Consider the following 15395-nt stretch of genomic DNA (forward strand, 5'->3'; position numbering starts at 1 on the left):
CTAGACTCGCCGAGTAGGATCGCGGATCTGGCCGCGGGTTCGCGACTGGACTCGACGAGTCTGTATATGGACTCGGCGAGTCTGCGCTGTTTAGCGAAAACCCTAACTGTTCAGGTTTGGGACGTATATGAGGGACTTTATGGCCGTCATTGTTCACCCTAGTCCTCTGAGAGAAACCCTAAGTCGTTTGTGAGCATCTGGAGTAAGGTAGAAGACCATTGTTGATTTTGGAAGTGTTGTTTTGCAAGGAAGAGGAGGCTTGGTTAAGGGAACAACAAGGGAAGCCACGTTCTGAGAATTGGGGACACAGAGAGCACATTATTCAGGTAATATTTCGAATTGCATCCTTCTATGATTGATGTGTATATGGATTTAGGGTTTATTGAACCCTTTTGTGGCTAGATTGAGTGTTACCTTGGTCCCCCAAACGATTGGAACCCTGTATTGGGATCTTTGGAAGTCCAGAATGTCCCATGCCTGAGCATTTCGTGAATCAATGGAGGTTTTGGATTGGAATCCTTATGCCTTAGGTCAAAATGTAAATTATGAGTCATGGGGTGTATTATGAGCACCGAAATGAGGACCTTACGTGATGAATCAGTCTAGAAAGGCCAGACCTATGAACGGTCGGAGCAGTTCTGACCTTAGAAAGCAGTTTGAGCGGTTGCATGGCATGGACTCGCCGAGTCCGATGAACAGACTCGGCGAGTAGCTTGAAGAATAACTGGGACTCGTCGAGTTGTTCTTCAGACTCGGCGAGTTGAGTCGGGGTGGCCCCGCGATTCTTCCAGGAGGAACTCGTCGAGTCAGGGGAGATACTCGACGAGTAGAAAGGGAATCTTAGAGAATTGGTGAGGACGTCTAGACTCGCCGAGTCGCCCTAGCACTCGCCGAGTCCGGTCAAAGTTGATCGTTGACCGTTGACCAGAGTGGACCTGTGTTGACTTCTTAGGGATAGTCAACCTTAGAGATATAAAGTGTTAACTAGGGACATTATGATGTTATAGGAGGATTAGAGTTCGGAGAATCGGGCACGAGGGATTCCCAGGTTGTGAGATATCGAGACACGCGAGGTGAGTCTTCTCACTATACTTTACCTTGAGTAGGTAACCAGAGTTATATGATAGAGTATTTGTATGCTATGTATGTTATGTGTTGCACTGCATTCTTCTATGTGATTTATGCTATGCTTGTTTACAGAGTTAGAACCTGAGGGTTCACAGAGTATGGGTGCACGGACCCACAGGGTTATAGCCTCGAGTGGCTAATATGTGTTATATGGTATTTTGGGGAACTCACTAAGCTTTATGCTTACAGTGTTGGTGTTATTTGTTTCAGGTACTAGTGAGGATCGCGGGAAGGCGCCGGCCTGATCGGTGCACACATGCGAGATTTTTATATTATGTGATCTTGGGGATTTTATATATGTTATAAGAGGAATTGCAAACAATGATGTTTTTATGAATATTAAATGAAGTTGTCTTTATTAAATGCGAAAAATTATTTTTAAATTTTTGGCGTTACATAATTTACCCGTGTATCAATCAGATCCGTTTGATGGTGCGGAATCCCAATCAAACTGATGATGTCAGATAAAAATAGAAGAGAAGGAGAAGAAGAAGATGATGATGAATCTCAATGTATTGATAATATGAATTAAATTCCTTACACAAGATTCACACACACAAACGCTCCTTTCTCTTTAGACCGTAAACTCTCTTCGTGTTCATCAATCCCTACTCCTCACCCTAACGCCTCTATTTATACTTAGAATATGGGCCGGATAACACATGGGCCGTAAATGAGTTTATGGCCGTAAGGTGTTTACAGCCGCAAACTCAGCCGTAAACTAGACCATAAATTCATAAATATTACAGTAAAATACAATTGCCCAGAAAAGTAAAGTATAAACCATATTTTGACCCAACAATGGATGAGACTTTATTTGAAAGATTATCTGATCTTTGCTACATGTAGCTATATTCATGAGGTAGCTAGTTGACAATAATGGGAATCATTCAGCAGCTGAGGGCAGGGTGAGGTTGGGAGCCTAGGAGGTTCAACGGTAGAGATTGTCTTGCTGTTTAGCAAACGTTTAGTATACCGGTGGAGTAAGTGACTTAGAGGATTCCGGAGGATTACTGAGGAAACTATGGGTAGGTGTGGAAGGTAGTATTGGGCACGTAATATTGAAAGCACATGACCCATAATCGAATCGGTGAGAGTCTTCGAGAATATGAGAAGCTTACGGGAAGGATAATTCATGGCTATGATTGGACCATGGGGGATAGCTGTTGTGCAAAATGTGGATGAGCATGCATGGGTAGGCCCAGGGTTTGGTCCCGGCTCCAGTGGAGAGCCAGTTAAAGGAAGGACTGGCAGGATTTTGAGTTCGCCTTGGATCTCTTGTATCAGACGGCAAGTATTGATGGTACGATTTACAGCACTTTTGGAGTTAGAGACTATGTCATGGGAATAGTTTGTAGCTGGTTTAGAGTAGAGGTTGCTCCAGTTATTGCGGATCAGCCTTTGGCGATTGAGCTGGTGAGTATGTCAAGGTGCGAGGGGACCAGATCAGGTGCCTATAGTGGAGGATCTTGGGAAGAGATACAGCAGTTTGGATCAGCTTTTGAGAGGCTAGCAGGGCCGGATCCAGTGTAATGCTTACGGAAACCACACGATGGAGTTTTGTTCCAAGGGATTGCATTGTCGTTGGGATCGGAATGAAGTGTTGCATCATGTTCTCAGAGTAGTCGAGGTAACCTAAGAGGTGGTGGTCAGGATTCCTCCAGATATTTGTGGATATACCACCTTCGGCCATTTCTGGTGGGTATCGTAAATTTGCATCGCTTGGGAAGTGTGATAAGTTAGATTTGGGTTGGTTTTCTACTATTATCTGAGTTAGCAAGAGTATCGGGTGCCAGTCACCATGCCGACGAATCTTTGAGGAATCTTCAGACAGACGTATCTCGTGGAGCGGGTTCCGCATATACCGTGATTGCTCTGAGTCATTGTTGGAATCTGTTCGATGATCTGGGTTGTTGCAGGTGTAGCAGTTTTGGCTACATCAACAGGGACTGCCCAAAGGGGGCAAGTCTGTCATATAGTCGTTGGGCGCAGGTAGGTGACAAGGAGGTCGACTACCTGATGATCAGGGAGGAGCAGTGAGCGCACCGGCTCTAGTTATCTCGGGTTGGTATGACATAGTTATGATTAGTCTTCAGTAGCCTGAGTATTTGAGTTTCAACGAACAATTGGGATTACCAAGGGAAGAGAGAATTGTTGTTGCGGTTTTGGTTAGACCATCTGATCTTCGGACAACGAGACCAGCATGTGATATCATTTTAAACATCTGCCGTCAGCAGATTGACCATTGGGATGAGAGAGGGTTTGGGGAACCCTTCAATTCTCATGTGCCGAGCAGACTTAGTTGAATCTAAGTAGGGGAGAATCATTCAGATATTCAGGATGGAAGCAAGTGTGAGACGAGGATGCGTTTCACATCCCCATTGGGAGAAGAAAGGCGACTTTAGGGGCTGATTGAATATATATATGATATCGGGGGATGGGAGTTTGGGAAACTCCCCAACATCTTGATCGCGTCTTTTTGATGTCGTATAGCAGGCTTTGGGGGAGGGGACCAGGTAGTTTTCTAGCTAGTATTTGAGTTCAGTTTGGAGGATAGACCGCGTGGGTGCTCAACGCTGAGGTGTGTGCGGATTGATAGGTGAGCAATAGGGTCATGGGCAGTTATCATGTAGTATGAAAGTGTTGTAAGACTATGGGAGAGCTGTAGCATTCACTAATGATCGGATAGCGTGGGAAGTGTTGTAAGACTACGGGGTATCCGTAGCATTCAAGAATTCTTTTAGGAGATTGGGGCTAGGGTAGACCAGTTTGCAAGGTTGTAGGGAAGCCATAGCTTAAGTAGAATCAGGATCGGAGGTGATTATTTGATTGGTTATCCGTGGGCGGGCACGAATAGTTATAGGAATTCAGAAGGGAACTGATAGAGACTGTTGAGTTAATGGTTTGGATCTTGAGTTGCAGGATCTTGTAGATAAGTGGTACATGACGCAGTAGTGCTACGACTGGGTAGTCCTGATATTTGATCTCTTGGGAACCTAGTGGTTGGACCGGGTACGAGACTGGAAGTGTCAGGGAATCGGCTAAGGGGATCTATTCATCAGTCCAGTAAGGGATGTCGGAGGTTATGGTGCATTATGGATCTCGAGGTAGTAGCGGGGTAACGACTCGTTCTAGAAAGGATTCCGAATCAGGTTGTGCGCAAATTCAGTGCAGGATTTTATTTTAGTGAGATGGGAATTGGGAGCATAAGGATGCCAAGGGCATCAAATGCAGGATACGAGAGTAATGAATGGGTTTGGTTCGATGGCAGCTTAAGCCATCATGATGTGTCTTGGGCTGGTTTCATCAGTAATAGCGCAATGACATGATGGAATCAGGAAACGACAGGTCGAGGGTGTAACATCCATAATTTTGACGCCAAAATTAAATTTTTTCCATCATAAATAAAAACCGTAAAGCATCGTTTACAAAATGTTTTCAAATCATTTTCCATCAGAGTGTCCCAAAAATCATAACATAAGGATGAGGAGCGGTACGGTCACGCCTTCGCCTTTCCATAGACTCCTAAAGTACCTGAAACAATAAAATGAAAACTGTAAGCCCGAGGGCTTAGTGAGCTACCCCCAAAACACCAATACCACAGTGACAATACCATATCAGTAATAATCAATCAATCATCATGTATACTAGGCCATCGGCCTGACAGGACCGCCCTACCAGGCCTACAGTCTGTCTGAATCTATCCCGAGCCTTAGGCATGACTGGTCTGCCATGTGGGCCTACAGTCTCCCCGGACCGCTCATAGGGTATGTTGGCCTTCAGCACAAAGCAGGACCGCCTCAACCCAACCAACAAGCAAATAACCATGTGCGTATAGCTATCATATACTAGCATATACAAACATCAAGCATATCTATCTCACTGATCATAATCATAGAATTCTCCTGTAACTAGAGTACCGACCTATCAGGTCACTAACACACCAATCCCTACGGATCATAAAAGCATAACATACTATCTACCTCGATTCCGAACTAGCAAATTGTAACCACATGCAACATACAATAACAATAACAACTAAAGGACCGGCCTTGGTGTCGTAGACCCTACCGATATAGTGAGGATAACTCACCTCGCAGATGTCGACATGAAAGGTCAATTCCAACTCTCGGATCACTTGACACAGGTTCCAGCACCTATCATGATAGTACATCATACTCATAAGTCCTTAATCTTACAAGGTACTCCATAAGCCACTAGTCAAACCCTGGTCAAAGTCAAAGTCCTCAATCAAGGTCAACAGTCCATGTTGACATTAACTCGCCGAGTACCCTTGGCTACTCACCGAGTTCCCTGAAGTACATTCCAACTCACCGAGTCATCGGAGTGACTCGTCGAGTTCCTTTGATCCTCAATCAAACTTAAGATCACATGTCCAGTTCCCTCCTTGCAACTCGACAGATACACATGCATACATAATCTTGGGAAAACTAATCCGACTCACCGAGTTGTTCTTCAACTCGTCGAGTCTTATGATGATCTTCATCGGGCTCGTCGAGTTGTTCATCCAACTCGTCAAGTTCACGGCCATCTTCATATGAATCGCCGAGTCATATTGTGACTCGTCAATTCCATTCAGTTCTTTTCCATACAGACTTGATTTAAGCCATGCAGCGGCCCCAAATCACAGATCCAAGCTTCTAGGGCATACATATCACGTAAAGTTGCAAACTTTATGTGCATGCATGGCTATAAAGGCACTAAATGTCTATTTGAAGTTCTTAATGAAGCTTCAAGTCTAAGAGGGACCTCAATCACAACCAATATAGCAAATTTATGATTCTAGCATCCAAGGAGGGTCCAGATCTGAAGTTACAACCTCAGATCTAGCTCATAGCTCATCCTTTCAACTTAATACTTCACCAAAAACCCTAAAACTCAACAATGGAAGAGATTCACAAGAAGAAAGGAGATTTGGTTACCTCCAGAAGATGATGACTGAGATAAGAGCTGATTTCCACACTCCACTTGCTCCAATACCCTTCTCCTCTAAGCCTTTTCTCTCCAAAATCCTATTTTCAAGCTTCAATCACACAATGGCACACACACACACACACGTATTAGGGTTTTAAGGGCTCTCAAAGACTGCAAGGAGGCTAAAGGAGGCTAAGGCTCCTTTAAATAGGGGTGCAAACCCCGGGACTTAGGGTTTCATCTGCCAGCTCCTACTCATCGAGTCGCAAAGTGGACTCGTCAAGTAAGTCACTTAACACGCGGTCCCACCCCGCTGCTACTCGACGAGTAGGTCGAACGACTCGTCGAGTAGGGCTTCATCCAATAATTCTTATGTAATTAATACCTGAGAATCGGGGCGTTACAACTCTCCCCCACTTGAACTTGACTTAACCCTCGAAGTCCGCTGGAATAAACAATGACGGGTAATGCTTGCGCATCTCCGCCTCCGGCTACCATGTCCACTCGGATCCCTTCCGATGTTCCAATTGTACCTTTACCAAAGGTATTTCCTTGTTCTGTAGAATCGTCTTCTTCCTTTCCAAAATCTCCACAGGCCTTTCCACATAGTTCAGGCGCTCATCAACCTGAATGTCATCCAACGATACCACTGCCTCCTGGTCCATAATGCATTTTCGCAATTGCGAAACATGAAATGTGTTGTGGATCTGGCTAAGCTCCTCAGGAAGCTCTAGTCTATAAGCCACCCTGCCAAACCTGGCGATAATCCTGAATGGCCCAATGTAACGGGGGCCCAATTTTCCCCTCTTCCTGAAGCGGATCACACCCTTCCAGGGTGAGACCTTCAGAAGAACCGTGTCACCCACCTGAAATTCCAACTCAGATCGGCGTTAGTCGACACAGCTTTTCTGCCGGCTCTGAGCGGTCTGTAGTCGCTGTCTAATCTGTTGTATCATTTCGGTAGTTTGCAGAACTACCTTTGTCCAACCCATCACTCTGTTCCCAACCTCGCCCCAACAGACTGGGGTCCTACACTTCCGCCCATACAACAACTCGAAAGGCGGGGCGCCAATACTGGAATGATAGTTGTTGCTGTAGGCGAACTCTGCAAGCGTTAGGTGGGAATCCCAACTCCCACCGAAATCAATAACGCATGCCCTCAACATATCCTTGAGGGTCTGAATGGTCTGCTCACTCTGCCCATCAGTCTGCAGATGGAACGCCGTACTAAAATGTAGTCGTGTACCTAGTTCCTCATGGAATTTCTGCCAAAAACGGGAAGTAAACCTGACATCTCGATCGGAAACGATAGAAATTGGAACCCCATGGCGAGAGACAATCTCCCTGACGTACAGGTCGGCCAACTTCTCCGCCGACGAACTCTCCCATATGGCTAGGAAATGGGCACTCTTGGTCAATCGATCCACGATGACCCATATAGCATCGAACCCCCTTGCTGTCTTCGGCAACATGATGAAATCCATCGCGATCCGTTCCCATTTCCACACGGGAATCTCCAAAGGCTGCAACTTACCATGCGGCCTCTGATGCTCGACCTTGACCATCCTACAGGTCAAGCACCTCTCAACGAACCAAGCGATATCTCGCTTCATGCCAGGCCACCAATAACTCAAACTCAAATCTCGGTACATCTTGGTGGCCCCCAGGTGAATCGAAAAACGAGACTTATGAGCCTCCTCCATCACTGTCTACCGGACCCCTCTGGACATCGGAACCCAAACCCGACCGTAACGGGTCAACAATCCATGGCTATCCTGAACAAACCGGGCGCTTTCGCCCTTAATCCTCTCCAACTTCCAGTTCTCTGGTCTCATGTGTCGCACCCCAAAACCACGAACGGCGGAAACGTTCTGGGGCGGAGGACGTCATGTATGCATCACAACAAATGTAAAGTAGTAAACAAGCAACAACATCATCCATTGCATTAATAGTATAATTTTAGTTACAAGTGTTTTCTTTCATAGTACAAGACATGATGATAACTTATCAAAAATAAAAGACGAGTCTTGACTGCTCTGTCTTCTCTGAACCTCGTATCGACACCTGTCTATTTGTAACCTGAGAATACAAGTTATTTTGAAAGAGTAGATCAACATTTAAGCTGGTGAGTTCATAAGTATTTAATGTCATTGTTTTGATTAGTTGATATGAAAGACTGGTAAATGAATGATGAAACATTTAGTATAAGTATGAAAAGCTCTAGAAAATCCCATATTTCCTACTAATATAAAAGTAGTCTTCTACCAAGACTCGAATGTTTTGAAAGTAGTCTTTTACCTAGACCTGACTGTTTTGAAAGTACGCATCTCTTGAAAATGTGATGGTTTTTCCTTGTTTAACTCTTATTATTAGTCTCTTAAGTATACCTGAAATGGTATCAACTTTAAAACATCCGTAGATTGTTCATTTACCTCTGTTGCTAACAGCCAGGTTTACGAATAGTTAGTCCCTTATGTATACCCATGATGGTATCAACCTAGAACATCCGTAGATTGTTCATTTACCTCTGTAGCTAGCAGTGGTTGTCGGAATGGTTAGTCCCTCAAAGTATGATGTGGTACTAGGAGATAAAGTCCCAGTCTACCTCGTCGATGATGTGATTGAATCACAAGGTAAAGATAGAAAGGCGAACAATATAACCGTATCTAGACATATAACATGTAATATTAAATTGCCATATAATGTCTATGTAAAAGTATTCATGTATAAGTATTCATGTAAGAGTATTCCTTCATATAACATGTAGTAGTAATTTGCCATATAATGTTTATGTAAAAGTATTCATGTATAAGTATTCATGTAAAAGTATCCCTTCATATAACATGTAGTAGTAATTTGCCATATAATGTTTATGTAAAAGTATTCATGTATAAGTATTCATGTAAAAGTATCCCTTCATATAACATGTAGTAGTAATTTGCCATATAATGTTTATGTAAAAGTATTCATGTATAAGTATTCATGTAAAAGTATTCCTTCATATAACATGTAGTCTGGACTCATGAATGAACTGACTCTGGTGTAATTTCTTGTAGTAGGAATAATGTTTTGTTTACTCTAAACTATTCCTATAATAGTTTACAAGAATGTAATTGATGAGTGTTCAAGTAGGTTTATACACCTTTGCTACCCAGGAGTATCGAAACTAAATTAACTGGTGGAACATTTATGACCATATATGTATACATGATATATAACTAATATTTAAACGACCTTCGGAGGAGTACCCGATATCCCACCAGACCACATCCAAATCGAGGAAAAGGAAACAGGGTGGATAGCCTTTCTAAGTCTTTTAAACATTTCTTATATAACTATACATATAGAGACATGCAATTTATAATATAAAAGCATAAAGAAGTTTTGTAAAACCGTTGAAAAGTCTAATAAAGATTTGTGACTTGATGTCAGTTTATAAAATGATTGAAAGTATTTTGTTTGATAAGACAGTTTAAATACACGTAAAACCATTGTTTGAAAACACCTTTGTAACCGATTTTGAAAGGAAGCTTACATTATGTAAGACAGTTTGATAACGAGCTTTAATCATGTAAAAACGTTTAAGAAAGTCATTTGAAGTAATATGTTTGGTGAAACTGTTGAACTTGTAGTGAATCTATTTGTATACTAGTTATAAATCACATATGATTGATTTATTAACAAGAAGTGTCCCAAAATAATCGTATGTTTGTAGTATAAAAGGTGGACACATATACATACAGTATAGGCGGATTGTTTGATTTATATATAAATAACAACACTTTTCAATTTCCGAAAGATATGATATTATCGTGATACATTTTGCACACGAAAGTTTCTTTATAATGATTATAAATCACATGCGATTCGGTTGATAAAAAAGTATAAAACGAAACTTTATATAACATACGATAATCATCGTGTGTTTTACTTGTATCCCCCCCTTAAAAGCATATAAAAGTATTCATAAAACATTTAAAAGTGTGGATTATAGGGGTATGAACTCACTTGATTGATTGAAGAAAGTGTGACGAAAACCGAGCAGAACTTCTACTCGAGAAAGCGGATCTCTCGAGATTCTCGGGAAATCTCGGGAGTCTCGGGAGTGTAGAACTTTCTTCCCACCTTGGATATGAAAACCGGGCCTTTGGGATGATTCCGAGGGTTGAAACGCAGAGCTTCGGCGCGAGAAAGGAAGGAAATTAGCAAATTTTGCCGTCACCCTCGCATCCTTTATATAGTGAAAATATCTGACGGACTCGCCGAGTAGGGGACACCTACTCGCCGAGTTGGCCCATGTGGCGGCTTTCTGGTGGTGCCACGTGTCAACTTCTGGGTGGTGCCACGTCACCCCTATCGCGTGTTAGCCTTCGAATTTAGAAAAATCATAACTCTCGCATACGAACTCCGTTTTTGACGTTCTTTATATCCACGCGTAGGTAAAATCAAGATCTACAACTTTCGTTTAGACTCTGTCGGCTAAATCTTGACCGATCTCAAATTTAACAGTAGGAGGAGTTTAGACTGTTAAATGACCGTGAAGAATTCGTAACTCCTTCATACGAACTCCGTTTTCGTCCATATTTTTACCGTTGAGTTCCTATTAATGAGATCTTCAACTCTCATTTAGGTCGCGTAAGCCAAAAACCGCTCGAACTAAAATTCGAGTTTCAGGTCGTGCACTGCTAAGCCGAATCTTAGAAAAATCATAACTTCCTCATACGAAGTCAGATTTGGGCGTTCTTTTTATTGACGCTCTTATCTTAACATATTCTACTACTTTTGTTTAGGTTGATAAGGCTAAATCTCGCTCTATCGTAAATTCACTATTTACGCTTCCCGGTGCCGTGCTGGTTTTGCCGTAAAACTTCGACAGGTCATAACTTCTTCGTTATGACTCGGATTTCGGCATTCTTTATATCTTCGGAATCCTTGTTTCGACCACTACAACTTTATTTAACCCAAATAAGATTTTAGGAAAGTTAAATTTTGACCTAAATTTGACTTGCGTCCCAACATATCGTCTTGAAATATCGGGTTGTCACATCATCCCCCCCGTTAGAGGGAATTTCGTCTCGAAATTAGAGTTTAAGGAGAATTGATACTACGCTACAGATAGAAGTTTTATTTGATCTTTTGTATTCCTAAGTGAATTTAGATCCTCGCATGGCCTTGCAGCGAACCTTTCACTATTGGGGGACGGCTTTGTTTCTTTTGTTGGCCTCACCGGTGTGATAACTCCTCTTGGTCGAACGTATGTTGAATGTTTTTGTGGACTGTGAGGATAGTACATCTTGTATCCTACAAGTAGTGCTTCCAGATCTTCCATACAATTACTGTTGTCCCTGACTCAAGATTATGTGCTGTATAGTTAACTTCCTGCGTCTTAAGCTGACTCGAGGTATAGGTAGTGACCTTTCCTCTTGTATAATAACAAAACCAATTCATACTGATTATGAAGTCAGAACCTTGCGGTTGATTAGGTGACATGAAGATCTAAATTAAAGTATGATTACTCATGAATTAAGGAAAAAGAATAGGTACTTTTGTTCTTTCTAACTTTCTTGTCCCAATCGACAGAAAGGGCACGTGTTGGCTTCTAAGTTTATTCGCATGGTAGCCTAATCACTTGTAAATCTTGGGCAGTCTCCGTCCTGAAGTTCATAGTAGAACCGATACCAGGCTCACCAATCGTAGTCTCGGGTATACGAGTCCTATATAAATAAGCTTGAAACTGTGGGTCTTTGAATTGAACTTGACGTATTGAACGAGTGGTACTTCGGGCGGTTTGCTAAGTTTCTCCTTGGAGAGGATGAGAAACATGAGGTGCTCTATGGACGAGTACTTTGTTGTTCTGGAATAACAGTTTTGCTAGAAATACGATTTTGGAGGAATAGATGTACGTATGAAGCTGCTTTTGTGTGGATAGAATTGAATCAAGTAGTATGATAATGTCGTAATCATAAGGAAACTTAAAGACATTAGATTTGAACAAAAGATGTTTACAGACAAAACAACCGTGCAACCATCAACAGAGTTTCGGTACTTTAGACTTACCACAAGACTATTGCTGCAAATATGATATACTACAACAGACAAGTATACGCAGGACGAGAATTTCTATACAGACAGGATCTCGCAAAAGGTAAGACTCTAGTTGCACTAGTTCTAGATGGTTTATAAAAACACACATATTACTGACGGTTGGAAGTGAACCTATACTATAGTAGGGTCCTTCGTTGTTTCTTTCCATTATGAGGTCAAACTCCTCCGGATTCACCATCATTCTCCTCTGTTGGCCAGTCCCTCTTGAAGTGTCCCATTACGCCACATAGATGGCATATTCGAGAGATTTCGACATTGGTGGTTGAAGTAATGTGTTGGATCCGACTCTTGCAGTAACGGACGGTGTGTCCCTTTTTATTGCAGTTTAAGCACTGCATTTTCCGACAAAATCCATGATGGTGATATTTGCATTTGTTACACTTTGGGAGATTGCCAGCATACTATCTGGTCGGGTTAGGGATGGTAGTATGAGGTACAGAAGTCGTGGCTGCGATGGTTGCCACATGTTGTTGTCTTTTGCTCATCCCTTGGGGTGATTTGCCTTTAGTCTTAGCCCAGCACTTTCGTTTGTTATTCTTGGGCTTGGGATTCGGGGTGTCGTGGTAGTTTGTTTCTTGTTGAGGTACTTGACTGTTACTTGGATTAGAATTATTGCTAACGATCCCTCTAACATTCACGTTGTTAGCGTTAAGGAGGGTCGGAACAGCTGACACGGCAGCCGAGACTGCAGCTTGAAAGGTAGCTGCATCAATCTGAAGAGTTGGTGTTTGGTAGATGGGTTGATCGTTTTTCTTCGGCGACATGATTCTGTTATACGAAAAGAAAAATGAATTTGTGAGCAAGTATGGTTGAACCTAGACGTACTTCGATCGTTCATGTAAATAATAGAAGTATGTTCTTGAAGGATTGACCTACATCCCTATGATGCAGTCCTAGTGCTGGATGGAAGTGTGTACTTAGATTGTTCATGTAAAGAGTACGACGATGTTCTCGAAAGTTTGACCTACATCTCTATGATGCAGTCCTAGTACAGAATGAAAGTATGTTCGCGAAGGTTTGACCTACATCCCTATGATGCAGTCCTAGTAATGAATAGAGGTAAGTTCGTAGAATGTTCTCAAGACGTTTGTTGTACCAGTTGAGGTATCGTGGATTGGTGAATAACAAAAATCCAACCACTGAAAGAGACTTGGAAATGTCTCCGTATAACTTGCTATGGTCCAACGACTTAACTAAAGCAGGTTTCAGATAGACTCTAATGAGAGTATGATAAGAGTAGTTGAATGAAGGAAATGACACAAAAGTTAGCCGGCTGTCGATATCTTGGATATTTACGGCGTAAAGGTTCAGGGAAATGACCTTGTAAAGGTTTTACATCATATCCACAGGAGGTAGTTCCTGACAGCATAAAGACCTAACTAAAGTACTTACGGTACCAGATAATTTCATAGAAAATGCCACCCCAGGCATAGACAGAAAATACGATTCCTCTTTTTTATAAGGGAAATAAAGTAAAGCGTCTACTACTGGCGACGGTAATTCCTCTGGTGAATTCTTAGTCCAACCAATTGACGTTCCATGTCAAGTAGGTGTCTCTAGTACACCCTCTGGCGTACTTGGAGCTCTATGACTTTGGCTCGGGTTTTCAGCTAGTGTTTGCAGCAGGTTCTCATGGTTTCTTTCTGATCTCTTGCGAGAATCTTCTAGATGAGTGGTGTGGGGGTATGCATTCTCGCATCGGTGACAACTTCGACAATCTGATGTTGGGCTGTCCTGCCTTGAATCTCGTTTTGGGCCACTCTGCGGACCTTAATTGGCAAGATTCTACCTGCTGAGCCCCCATTGCTCAGGTCGTAAAAGTTTCGGTTGCCAATAAATGGCATGGGCTGATCTTGTTCTTGGCTCCATGTTTCCAAGCATTCCACCGAATCAGGCGTCGGATCTTGAAAAGCAAGACGAGGGTTAGGAATTGGAAAGGGAGTTGCTCGGGGTAGGTTCTCAACCTCTAGTTCGGAATTAGCATCGGCTTAAAGGTTTTCATCATGGTGATCATCCAAAGGGATAGGATGATCATTCTCTGGTTCTTCTCCAAACCAACCAGTTATGACTTCATTCGGAAGATACTGGTTGTCAAGGGGATGGAGTCCAACTATGATTTCTATGCGAGAATTTAGGGTAAGTGGATAATTATTAGACGAGCTATCTAGATAATTATTTAGAAAACCCTCATTAGTTACATCACTATTTGTGAAGTGCATACCAGCTATGTGTAATCTAAACAGGATAGACCTTCGAATAAGTGACCTTATTTCCAAATTCACACAGAATAGGGGTAAGGCAAAATTACCACTGATTCTAAGTCTATAACATCCTAATTACATGTAGCCTTAGTGTATCCACTTAGCAACTATCAACTTAGTAATGAGGATCCCGTTTTAATTCTCAAGTATAAAGTACTTATAGTAACACCAAATACTCCTATAGTATTTTAATTTTTATGTTATGTTCTATTGTTCTCATTGTGGTAGGGTTGGTAAGATTTTAGCATTGTTGCGACTACACACTTAGACTTAGGCACATGCTAGTCAACCCTCGGATAATATAGGCGATCAGGCTATATCTTCCCAGTTTTGACCATATGTCTCTAAGCCCACTTGTGTTGCCCAACAATCGTAATTCTTTTGTACTGTCCTAGTGACACTGATTTTAGTATGAATGCAGCACGTATACTTACTTAAATATCTTATTATTTAAAGTATATACTCTAAATCAGAGTATTTTTAATCCCTTATGTATTTATAGCTAGTATATCTTTTATGGGTTGATATACTTAATTCACTATAAACAATGCTCTGATACCAATCTGTCGCACCCCAAAACCACGAACGGCGGAAACGTTCTGGGGCGGAGGACGTCATGTATGCATCACAACAAATGTAAAGTAGTAAACAAGCAACAACATCATCCATTGCATTAATAGTATAATTTTAGTTACAAGTGTTTTCTTTCATAGTACAAGACATGATGATAACTTATCAAAAATAAAAGACGAGTCTTGACTGCTCCGTCTTCTCTGAACCTCGTATCGACACCTGTCTATTTGTAACCTGAGAATACAAGTTATTTTGAAAGAGTAGATCAACATTTAAGCTGGTGAGTTCATAAGTATTTAATGTCATTGTTTTGATTAGTTGATATGAAAGACTGGTAAATGAATGATGAAACATTTAGTATAAGTATGAAAAGCTCTAGAAAATCCCATATTT

The sequence above is a fragment of the Lactuca serriola genome, chromosome 3, assembly GCF_051521515.1.
Source record: "Lactuca serriola cultivar US96UC23 chromosome 3, Lser_US96UC23_V15, whole genome shotgun sequence".
NCBI classification, from domain to species: domain Eukaryota; kingdom Viridiplantae; phylum Streptophyta; class Magnoliopsida; order Asterales; family Asteraceae; genus Lactuca; species Lactuca serriola.